The sequence below is a fragment of the Erigeron canadensis genome, chromosome 6, assembly GCF_010389155.1.
Source record: "Erigeron canadensis isolate Cc75 chromosome 6, C_canadensis_v1, whole genome shotgun sequence".
NCBI classification, from domain to species: domain Eukaryota; kingdom Viridiplantae; phylum Streptophyta; class Magnoliopsida; order Asterales; family Asteraceae; genus Erigeron; species Erigeron canadensis.
Genome location: NC_057766.1, coordinates 23,130,601 through 23,143,178, shown reverse-complemented (window position 1 = coordinate 23,143,178; position 12,578 = coordinate 23,130,601).

Genomic DNA, 12,578 nt, shown 5'->3' with positions numbered 1-12,578 from the left:
GCTTACAAATTCCAATTTTGATTTGATTGTAATAATCTAAGGTAAATCCAAATTTTTAACTATACATATATTACTTCAACCACAATTTATTCCATATTCACAAATCATGTATAAGGCATACTTGAATTTATTTATGAAACAATTTATATAGCTATCGTACATCGTAAGGATATTAGGACTAGTATATATATATATATATATATTTTGTGTGTGTGTGTGTGTGTTAGCCTAAAAATTCTCCTAGTTAATAGGATTGTGACATGTGAAAAATCATGGGGTGAGATCAAGAAAGAGAATTAGTGGTATTCACATGTCATCATCTAAAGCTATTAGGAGGATTTTTAAACTAACTTTTTAGGAGGATAAATCATTTTCATATACAGTATATATATATAGGGGGAAGTGAGTATAAGGTTGTCCCCCATCTAAGCTTAGATGAGGAACCTCTCACATTTAGTTTTTATAATCATGAAAATCATGGGGGCCATGTATTTGTTTTAAATTCAAACAAATAATAAAATATTTTTATGTGAGGGATTCTCATCTAAGCTTAGATGGGGAACAACCACATACTCATTTTTCCAATATATATATATCATTAAAGATGTGTTTTGATATGTTTACACTCATTTATTGTAATTTGAAGTTTTAGATTCAGTTGTCCCACCTTTGTCAACTTAGATTCTGTTTTTAAGTAAATTTCAGCTACAAAGTGTTAGATGAATCAAATCTACATTTGTGATATTATGTAACCAATTTCAATCTCATCAGCAGTTCAGCACAGTTCATTATTCAGTCTAATAGAGTTACAGTTATTGGGGGTAGTTGCATCGGGTTATTTCAATTTAAGTTGGACCTTGGTTGAGAGGAAGTCATCTTTCATCAAAGAGTTCAAATTCTTTCAAATATTACGTAACAGGTATGGTTATAGTAGAAAAGATAGAAAAAGAATGTAAAAAGCACGAGAAAAGTTGTGAGCAAAATATTTTGATTAGTTTGACGAAGACAATGAAGATGACAATGATAAAGACAGACTTGTTTTTTTAACTATTATAGATATTTTATTAATATATGGATATTCGTATTCTAGAATGTTCTCTATAGCCTATAAATACTAGGCCTTGTTGTAACATTATTTACACTCTCATTAATAGAATTTCTCTCCATTCTCTCCTCTCTTTTCACTCTCAATATTATAATACGTTATTAGTCCAAAACCCTAAAAAAAAAAAAAAAATCGGCCAACAACTTTTTCTTGGAACAAGAGATATATTTTTTTAGAGTTTTTTTCCAAACTAATATAATAAGAAAACTTATTTACCAAACTAGTATGGTTTCAAAAATATTTATTATTCTAGTTAAAACCTTATTAAACATTAAATACAACTTGAAAAAGGAATCCGTTGACACTTTACGAAGACCATACTATGAGTTTGTAACATATGATACAAGACTACTCCAACAACTAAAATAAGACATTGGTCAATCCTCATGTACCTACACTTGAGATGTGACCATCATCATTAAAACTTTTTTAATATGATACCAAGTGCCAAGAGAAGTATAGTTCAAATGAAATAACTTCAAGTGTCAATATTGAAAGAATTTTTTTCAACTCAAGAACAAAATTATTTTTATGCTTAGAATATGATTTTAACCAATCGTTATTAACTTGTAAATTATTTTCATCTAAACTGGTGTAAGTGGAAGATATTTCGATGTTACCATATGATATTTCATCTCGATGATCTTGTGTTTCACTTTCATCCTCAATTTCATCTTCTTCAAGAACATCATCCATATTAATTTCATCTTTTAAAGCATTATTAACATCGAATTTATTCGCAACAGCAGCACGAGATATATATTATATTGAAATTTTAATTTGGGTCATGTAAAGGACCGTGTTCAATTGGTTCATTGTACTAGTTGCCGATAAAAACATCACAATAAAGATGAGAAAAGACACATACAAAAAAAAAAAAACAATTTAAGATTAAAAAAAAATGTCACTATCAAATTTGCTATGTGTACGTAATTAAACATAGATACATGGGGAATATTACAATTGTTACCACAAGACAATCATTACAGAGAAAAAAGGTTTTAAATCCAATCCAGAAAACAGAGATGGAGAATAGCTAATGAATGGATTTAGTTTAAATTAAGTTTTAACTAAAATGGTAAATAATTTTAAAACTATACTAGTTTGGTAAATAAATTTCTCTATTTTGGAAAAAAACTCTATTTTTTATCTTCTTTCTTTGAAACATATAACCACTCTTCTTATTATTTTAGGGTAATGATCAATCCTCCTAAGTTATCAGCCTATAAATCTTCCTAATTAATAGCATTTTGACATGTGGAAAATCAGGGGGTAAGATTAGGAAAGAGAATTAGTGAATTACATGTGTTAACAAGTAGATATATTAGGGATATTTAGGATAATTTATCATTTTCCTTCTTTAAAAACTGTTTTTTTTTTCATAATTAAACAAAGATTTTTTTTTTTGGGATAAAAACAACTTCGGAAGAAACAAGTGTACTGTTTTTTTATTCCAAAAGCATCATCACCCAATCTATATTCATGGGTTTCTCAATAATCACAGAACTATAGTTTTTGTTTTGGAAGAGCATGAATTTTTATTTTGCTACTCTTTGAATATATATTCAAAGTATAAATAATTGTAGCTTGAATTCATTATAAGCTAATAAATCAAGATTTATTATGTAAGAACTACAATTGACTAGATATTGTCCTATTTTGTAGTTATGGCAAATCTTACAAAGCTGGAATTCAGTTCTTTTGATATATCGGGAAAATACTATCTTTCCTGGACTCTTGATGCTAAGATCCATCTCACTGCTAATAATATTGGAGATACCATCAAAAAGGATAACACGACTTCTTTGCAAGATCGTGCAAAAGCAATGATTTTTCTCCGACATCACCTCCATGAGGATCTTAAAAAGGAATACTTAACGGTGGAAGATCTGTTTGATTTATAGGAACACTTGAGAAAACGATATGACCATCAAAAGCAAGTGCTTCTCCCAAACGCTCGCTACAAATGGTTGCACCTAAGGTTGCAAGATTTCAAAAGTGTGAGCAAGTATAATTCTGCTATGTTTAGCATCACATCTGAATTGAAATTGTGCGGATAAAAGGTCACGAATGCTGACATGCTAGAGAAAACTTTCTCTACTTTTCATGCTTCCAATCTGCTTCTTCAGCAGCAATATCGAAAACGTGGCTTTAAAGAATATCATGAGCTCATATCTGTTCTTCTTGTTGCCGAACAAAATAACGAGCTTCTATTGAAAAACCATCAATCGCGTCCTACCGGCTCTAATCCACTCCCAGAAGCAAATGCATCATATATGAGGGGACGTGGTCGTGGACGTGGTAACTACCACGGGAATACTCATAATAATGGCGGACGTGGTAACTACCGTGGCAATACTAATAACAATGGTCGTAAACATGGTCATAATAACGATTGGCGACGTGATGGTGAAAGCTCTAAGTCATATGATAATAAGCTTAAGGCTGGGAAAGGCAACAATTCACAATATGAGCATCCTGGAAAGAAGCATGTAAAATCTTGCTATAAGTGTGGAATGCGGAATCATCTTTCAAAGACATGTAGTATGCCTAAATATTTTGTTGATCTTTATCAAGCATCACTTAAAAATGGAAAAGGTGTGGAGACAAATTTCATAGAGAATGCACCAAATATGGATGTAAACTTTGATATTAATCTTCTTTCTCGAAAGCGAGCCAACTCCAAATTTTCTCCATGATGATTCAATTTCAAAGGGAAATCTTGAACTCAATTCCATTGAGCATGACCCAAATATGGGAGTTAACTTTGGTGTTTTTAATTTCTTAAATGACATTGAAGAGGAAGAATTAGTTTATGCTAAAGATGGAAACTCTGCCAGCTAGTACTATTACGTTTTTTTTTTACTCCATGGTGTTTAGCTACAATTTTTTTTTATTTTTTGAATTCGAAGTGTCATTAATAAATGGATTCAATGTGTTTTTAGGATGTCTGTTTGATTTTTGATTAATAAATGATGTTTGTTTCTAGTTTAAATTTATACCGGATGCATTATGATAATTGTGGATAGTCAGTTGATTTTATTCCTAGCCACATCTTTACTCATTATATTTTGTTTTTCAATGGACACTATTATATTAATGGCATTCATATCAACATCTTATTATCTATACAACTAATAAAACAATAAAAATCCTAGCTTTATAAAGCCATCTAACTCAACTTAAAAATATTTTTAGACTTTGTCACGTAGGAATTTTCTTACGTGTCGCCTCCATATTTTTTTCAAATATTTATATACAATATAATAAAATAATAATATAAATATATTTTAAAAATATTTTTAGACTTTGCCACATAGGAATTTTCTTACGTGTCGCCTCCATATTTTTTTTGAATATTTATATACAATATAATAAAATAATAATATAAATATATTTTATATAATAAAATAAAATATATTATTATCAAAGAAAATCTAGACAAAGATATTATTGTATCTTACGAAACTTGACAGTGTATACTCAATTATATTTATTGATATAGTATGTTAAATAACCTAAACCTAAATATATAAAATCCTTCGAATCAAAATCAAAAGAAGCCAAATCAAATGGTTTATAATACCAACCGTAAAAAATAGTCTACATAGGAGGTTTGTTAATGTTAACATAATATATTATATAATATTATATAATATAATAACAAATTTTAGAAGCATGTACGTATTCTTTTTCGTGATTTCATCTCTTTTAATGGATGATTTTATGAATTTGTAACATATACATCTTAATGGTAATACAATAATTTTTTTGCTTTTGTTTTAGTTTTTGTAACCAGAATGACATTACTTTTCATCTTAAAGTTTGGTTATGTTAAAAAATATTTGTTTTTGTTTTCAGTAAAATTTACTTTTAAATTTTCATTCCCTATTTGAGTTAATTACTTCATGATATAGGATAGTACATTCACTTTTGAGTTCCATATGATTATTTTGGTCCTCATTTTTAAAGTGAAACTTTAAATGTATGTTTTCATTCCCTGGCAAAGTGCACCTTTTGTTATATTGTTTAAACAAATGTTAGTATTAGTTAATAATCTGGCAAGGGTGATGCGCCATTTTGTAGTAAATTAAGAGTAGTCTAGATCGGGGCCAATTTAGATCCATGAAACACACAAAAAGAAAATATATCTCGCTGTTTAGATCAAAGCATCGAGAAAAAACAAGAGCCTGATAATTATATTATATCTAACATTTTTCATTACGAATAATTTATTTTTATTTTTTTATATTTTAAATGGTTTTTTTTGTTATTTATTTATAATTTTCTGACAATGTCTATGTGTTCTTTTAATTCTTTTTATCCAAATAGTTTAAAATGTGACAACGGCATTTTAAGTGATGATATATTTGGATTTTACAACCTTCTCTAACAATGTTATATGTTTAAGGTGAATTTGAGTTTTTAAGATTCTTGCAACATGATAATATTTTTTTTTCATTTTTAATTCAAAATAACTTTTTTGTTAATGATATGTTTTTTTAATATATTATAATTAATCTAAAATGTCATGAGTTTTTATTGTATCATAATTATAATATGTGTTTTAAGAGGTAATCATGAATTTTTATTGTATCTTGAACTACAACAGCCGCACATCGTGCGGGTAAAAAAACCTATATATATATATATATTAAAACAATAGGAATCATAGTCTTCTAAAGTCTTCTTTCAAGCTAAGCTAACTTTAAACGTTGATACATATGATTTATCCTACGTGGGATTTTCACACTTTTTTTATAATATTTATTTTATGACCTCTATATCTCCTCAAACTAATCTAACTTATTTTATTAATTAATATAAAATATTAAATCAAAACTATATACACAAGATTAAAAATAAAAAATCAAAACCCATATTGTATAATAAAAAGACGTCCATGTCTACTATTTTGGCAATGATAGTTTACAAACATAATATTATTTAAAATATATAAAATTTTGAAGACTCATATCAATTTTAGAATTTATTTAAAAGTATTATTAGATTATATAAGATAAAACAATCATGTTGTTTATCTCCTTCGTTCTCTTGGCCAAAACACATAAAATAAAGCAATTAAAATTGGTTGTTATCTAGGCATAAAACAAAGTCTATTATATAATGATAATAATAGTTACTTAGAGTTTTACAAATGATTTTCTTGATTGACATAGATAAAAATACTTTATTTCTTAGTTATGTTTAGGATTATTTTTTTTCAGTCATTACATAAGGTATTTTCTTCATCTCTTAAACATAACTGAAAACAAAAACTATATGATTTTCTCTTATTTATCTTATTGTTTTTTTTTTTACCTTTTTGTATTGTATTAATGTATATCTTATATGACTATATTGTTGTCATGCTTAGTTTTTTGCTTTGTAGATATATATTATTATTAAGTTTGATGAATAGATAGCATGCTACATTATCGATTTACATTTGATTTATTTTTACACAAATGGTGTTGTTGATGATATCAAAATATCTTAGGGTAAATGTTCTCAAAAGAAGTGTTTAATAACTACGGTAGGTTGAGTGATTGTAATATTGACATGTCAGAAAAGTCAAAAGGTGACCAGAATTTAAGCATGAACTATAACATAATCAATTTCCACATAATAAACTTATAGCATACCTATTTACTAATGTATAAAATAACATTTTTAACTAGCCGCGCATCGCGCGAGGTAAAATACCTAGTATCATATAAATATTTAATCTGCTTTGATTAAATAACTATATGTATTGATTTGTCTTATAAATAACATGAAAAAGTGGCTATTATTTTTGACATATACAAGTTTTTCTCTCGTCAATTTTTTTTCCAAAACAAGAGTCCTTGTTAGAAACAAAGATTTTTAGTCTTAGTATCATTAAAATTTTACCTTATTTTAACAATTCATTTTATTTTATCACTTATTTATTTTTATTATGTTTAAGGATATGAATATCGCTATAGCAAATGGTGAAGATGCATGTCTCGTTGACAGCGCAATAACAAATACCATTTTGAAAAATAAAAAATATTTTTATGAGTTGCATCTTGCAAAAGCTAATGTTAGTACAATTTCTGGGACTAGTAACATGATTGAAGGCTTTGGCAAAGCTTGTATTGTATTGCCAAATGGAACACAGTTACTAGTCAATAATGCATTATATTCTAGTAAATCTAGAAGAAATTTATTGAGCTTCAAAGATATAAGGTGTAATGATTATCACCTTGAAACTATGACTGAAAATGGCATTGAATATCTTTTGATCACATCCACTGAAAATGACCATAAATCAATAGTGGAAAAATTGAAAGGCTTATCTTCTAGCTTATATTCTACATGTATAAACGAACTAGAAGTTAATATGGTCTCTAGCAAAAGGCTAGCAAATCCAAAATTATTTGCTTTATGGCATGATAGATTGGGGCATCCTGGCAATACAATGATGTCAAGAATTATTCAAAATTCTAATGGCCATCCACTAAAAGATATTAAGATCCTAATAGCAAAAGATTTATCATGTAAGGCTTGCTCTCTTGCAAAATTGATAATTAGGTCCTCTACATGCAAAGTTGAGAATGAATCTTCTCAATTTTTGGAACGTATTGAAGGAGATATTTGTGGGCTAATTACTCCTCCATGTGGACCATTTCGGTATTTTATGGTTCTAATTGATGCATCAACTCGATGGTCACATGTTTGCTTGTTATCAACAAGAAATGTTGCATTCGCTAAGTTATTGGCGCAAATAATTAAATATAGGGCACATTTTCCTGATCATCACATCAGGAATATAAGGCTTGATAATGCAGCGGAATTTACATCCCAATCTTTAATGATTATTGTATGTCAATTGGGATACATGTGGAGCATTCGGTTGCACATGTACATACACAAAATGGTCTAGCTGAATCATTCATTAAAAGATTGCAGTTAATTGCAAGATCATTAATTATGAAATCTAATCTCCCATCATCTGCATGGGGACATGCTATTTTACACGTTGCAACATTGGTTAGATTAAGACCAACTGCATATCACAAGTATTCTCCACTACAATTGGTCTCTGGAAGAGAACCAAGTTTGCCCCATCTAAAAGTCTTTGGTTGTGTTGTTTATGTGCCAATATCTCCCCCACAACGTACAAAGATGGGACCACAAAGATCTTTGGGAATATACATTGGGTTTAATTCTCCATCAATTATCAAGTATATGAAAACATTAACTGGAGATGTTTTTACAGCACGCTTTGCTGATTGTCATTTTGATGAAACAACATTCCCAAAGTTATGGGGAGCAAAAGAAAAACTTGAAAAAGAAGGTTTAACATGGAATGCCACATCCATATTATATCTTGACCCTCAAAATGGGAAAAGTGAACTTGAAGTTCAAAAGATTATTCAATTACAAAAAATAGCAAATGAATTGCCGGATGCATTCACTGATGCAAAAAGAGTTACTAAATCACATATACCGGCTGTAAATGCTCCTGCCCGAATTGATATTCCGAATATCTCGGATGAGTCCACGAAAAAAGAAAGAACAAAATAATATGATTGGCAAAACCGTGGAAAAGGTAAATACTGTGCCAAAAGAAGTGGATAATATCCCGAAAGAACATGATAATTCCATTGTTGATGGTTTTTCAGAAGACATGTACCTAATAATGAGATCTCAATTAGTTATGTACAAAATGGTACATCATGGGATAGAAATAAAACACGTGTTGATGAAATTTTTGCATATGCTATAGCAAGTGATGTGATAAATGATGAAATCACTGTTCCCAGATATATCAAAGAATGTCGTCAAAGTAAAGATTGGGAAAAATGGAAAGAAGCTATTCAAGCAGAGATAGAATCACTTGAAAAACGTCAAGTGTTTGGCAAAATGGTTTTAACCCCACAAAATGTTAAACCGGTTGGCTATAAGTGGATATTTGTGATAAAAAGAAATGAGAAAAATGAAATTGTTAGATATAAAGCAAGAATTGTGGCACAAGGATTTTTTCAAATGTCGGGTGTTGATTATGAGGAAACATATTCACCCGTTGTGGATGCTTCTACCCTAAGATTAGTCTTGCAAATATGGAGAAACTCCAAATGCGCCTCATGGATGTTGTTACGGCGTACTTATATGGATCACTTGACAGTGATATTTACATGAAAGTCCCTGAAGGACTTAAGATGCCTGAGGCATGTCAATCAAAACCCCGTGAGATGTTTTCTATAAAACTACAACGATCCTTATATGGATTAAAGCAATCAGGGCGAATGTGGTATAATCGCCTGAGTGAATATCTTCTGAAAGAAGGATACAAGACTAATCCTATTAGTCCTTGTGTTTTTATTAAAAGATCGGAAAGGGGTTTTGCAATTGTTGCAGTATATGTTGATGATCTAAATATTATTGGAACTCCAGAAGAGAATAAAAATACTGCAAAGTTGTTGAAAAATGAATTTGAAATGAAAAACCTTGGCATAACCAAAATTTTTTTTGGATTACAAATTGAGCATTTTCAGAATTGAATTTTTGTCCATCAATCAAACTATGTAGAGAAAATGTTGACAAAGTTTAATATGGACAAAGCTCATCCATTAACATCGCCAATGGTCGTTAGATCACTTAATCGGGAAGATGATCCATCCCGTCCCAAAGAAAGTGATGAAGAAGTTCTTGGTTCAGAAATACCATATCTAAGCGCAATTGGAGCTTTGATGTATCTTGCTAATTATACATGTCTGGATATTGCATTTTCTGTAAATGTATTAGCAAGACATAGTTCGATGCTGACACGAAGACACTGGAATGGTATCAAACATATATTTTGTTATCTCTATGGCACACGTGATATGGGATTATTTTATCAGAAGAATTCAAAGTCAAAGATATGCTGATGCTAGATATTTGTCAGACCCGCACAAAGCAAAGTCACAAACAGGTTATGTTTTCACATATGGTGACACGACAACTTCATGGAGATCGACCAAGCAAACACTTACAGCTACATCATCAAACCATGCTGAACTTATTGCACTTTATGAAGCTGGTCGAGAATGTGTATGGTTAAGATCAATGATTCAACATATTCAAGAAGAATGCGGACTTATGTCAATCAAAGATACTCCAACAATTTTGTATGAAGATAATGTTGCATGTATCGCTAAAATCAAAGAAGGATATATTAAAGGAGATGGAACAAAACACATTTCACCAAAGTTTTTCTCGACACATGATCTTCAAAAGAATGTCACGATAGATATTTGTCAGATTCGATCAAGCAAGAACTTGGCGGACTTGTTTACAAAGTCTTTATCACCAAAAGTTTTTGAGCAACTTGCATACAAGATTGGAACGTGACGATTGAAAGATATATGTTGAATTGAGGGGAGTATTATACGCACTGCACTCTTTTTCCCTTCACCGATTTTTATCCCACTGGGTTTTCTTGGTAAGGTTTTTAATGAGGCAACAAGTACCACATTTGCGTATAATTAAATATGTATATCCAAGGGGGAGTATTATAGATATTTTATTAATATATGGATATTCATATTCTAGAATGTTCTCTATAGCCTATAAATACCAAGCCTTGTTGTAACATTATTTACACTCCTATTAATAGAATTTCTCCATTCTCTCCTCTCTTTTCATTCTCAATATTATAATATTAACCAATTTAATTTTTTTTTATTACATTTACTACTTGTAATTTTTACTGCTTTTAACTTTTTTAATGTAATTTTATTTAATAATATATTGTTTTAGTTATATACTAGATTTTAGGCATGTGTTAAATACACGAGCTTACGACATTATTAATACTAAAAAGACTTGATCTATATATTGAAATTTGAGCTTTATATTGATATATTATTTATAAATTTGTCATTGAAGTGGTTTATTTGATGTTTATCAATATTTGGATATTACAAAATAATGATATGTTCATTGAAATTGTTCATTGTGACATATTTAATAATATTTGAATATTAAAAGAAAAATCATGTTAGTATCCATAAATTTAAAAATATACAAAATAAATATATATTTTTATGAAGAGATATTTATCTTTTTCTAATATATTAATATTTGTAGTCGATAGTTCTAGTATATAATGATTTGTTTATGTATTTATCTTTTTTTAATATATAGATAGATATAGGTAGTCGATCGAGATTCTTAATCCATGGTAATCGTTTAATCTTTTTATTTATATAAAAAAAGTCAATAAAAGTCAAAATTAAAAATTTAAAGAAATCAAAAGATTTAATTGGTCAATAAGTTATTAGAGCACTATGTTTTCGTATAATAAAAGATAGGTTTTTGAGAGGAAGTTCATACTTGTACCATAACTTTTTATTAATCTACCACACTTTATAAATAACATATTAATATGCTATAGAAATATATAATGAATAGTACAATTTCTTTTTTAAAAAGGTTAAGTGACAATGTTGGTTCCATAACACAGTAACTTAGTTTTCGGAACAAGGGATTCATCTTCCACTAGTTACAAGTTGATAAGGTAATAAATGTAGTTCAGTTCGTAGACTTATAGGAAGAAATGATTTGTTTGAATTTTGTACCAATTGTCATGTCAAAGCCGTCACAATGACAATTAAACGTTTTATATATATATATATATATATATGGAAAAGTGAGTATGGGGTTGTTCCCCATCTAATTAGATGAGGAACCCTTCACACACAAATATTTTAATAATATTTGTATTTTAAACAAATGATGGGGCCCCCATGATATTTATGGATTAAAAAACCAAATTATGAGGGGTTTCCCATCTAAGCTTAAATGAAGGACAACCCCATACTTACTTCCCATATATATATATATATATATATATATATTTTGTAAATGAATTGTTACCATAACAATGATTTGATATGTCTAAATAATAGGCTTAAAATGTATCTAAAAATTTAAAGTTGACATATGACAAGATTAAAGGCATAGATTAAGAAAAAATAAATAAATGGTATCTATGTGTCATTTTAAAATGTATTAGTCATATTTTTAGACCTATATATAGGCATATACGAACATGATATCCGAACAATGCGATGGCGGTAGCGAGGAAGACGGTCTAGTGGTGTTGGTGATGATACTATTAGTGGTGGTGACAGTGTCAAGTGATGTAGATTGATGTAATTGTTAAAATGTTAATTTTTAAAATAAAAGTTTAGAGTGTAAGTTAATTCATTAAGGACAAATTTGATATTTTATAAAAAATTATTTTCATAGTGGATGTTTATTAATGATAATTTAGTAATTTTATATGTAACTATTTTTAAAAATGGGGGACGTGATAATATTTATAAAAAGAGTATAGATATGATATCATTACCATTATTACAAACATATGTTACTAATTTCACTTCTTTTACCTCTAGTTTTGTGACAGAAGCCTCTCATATAGTCTTTATGTGATGTGTGAAGATATTTTATTAAA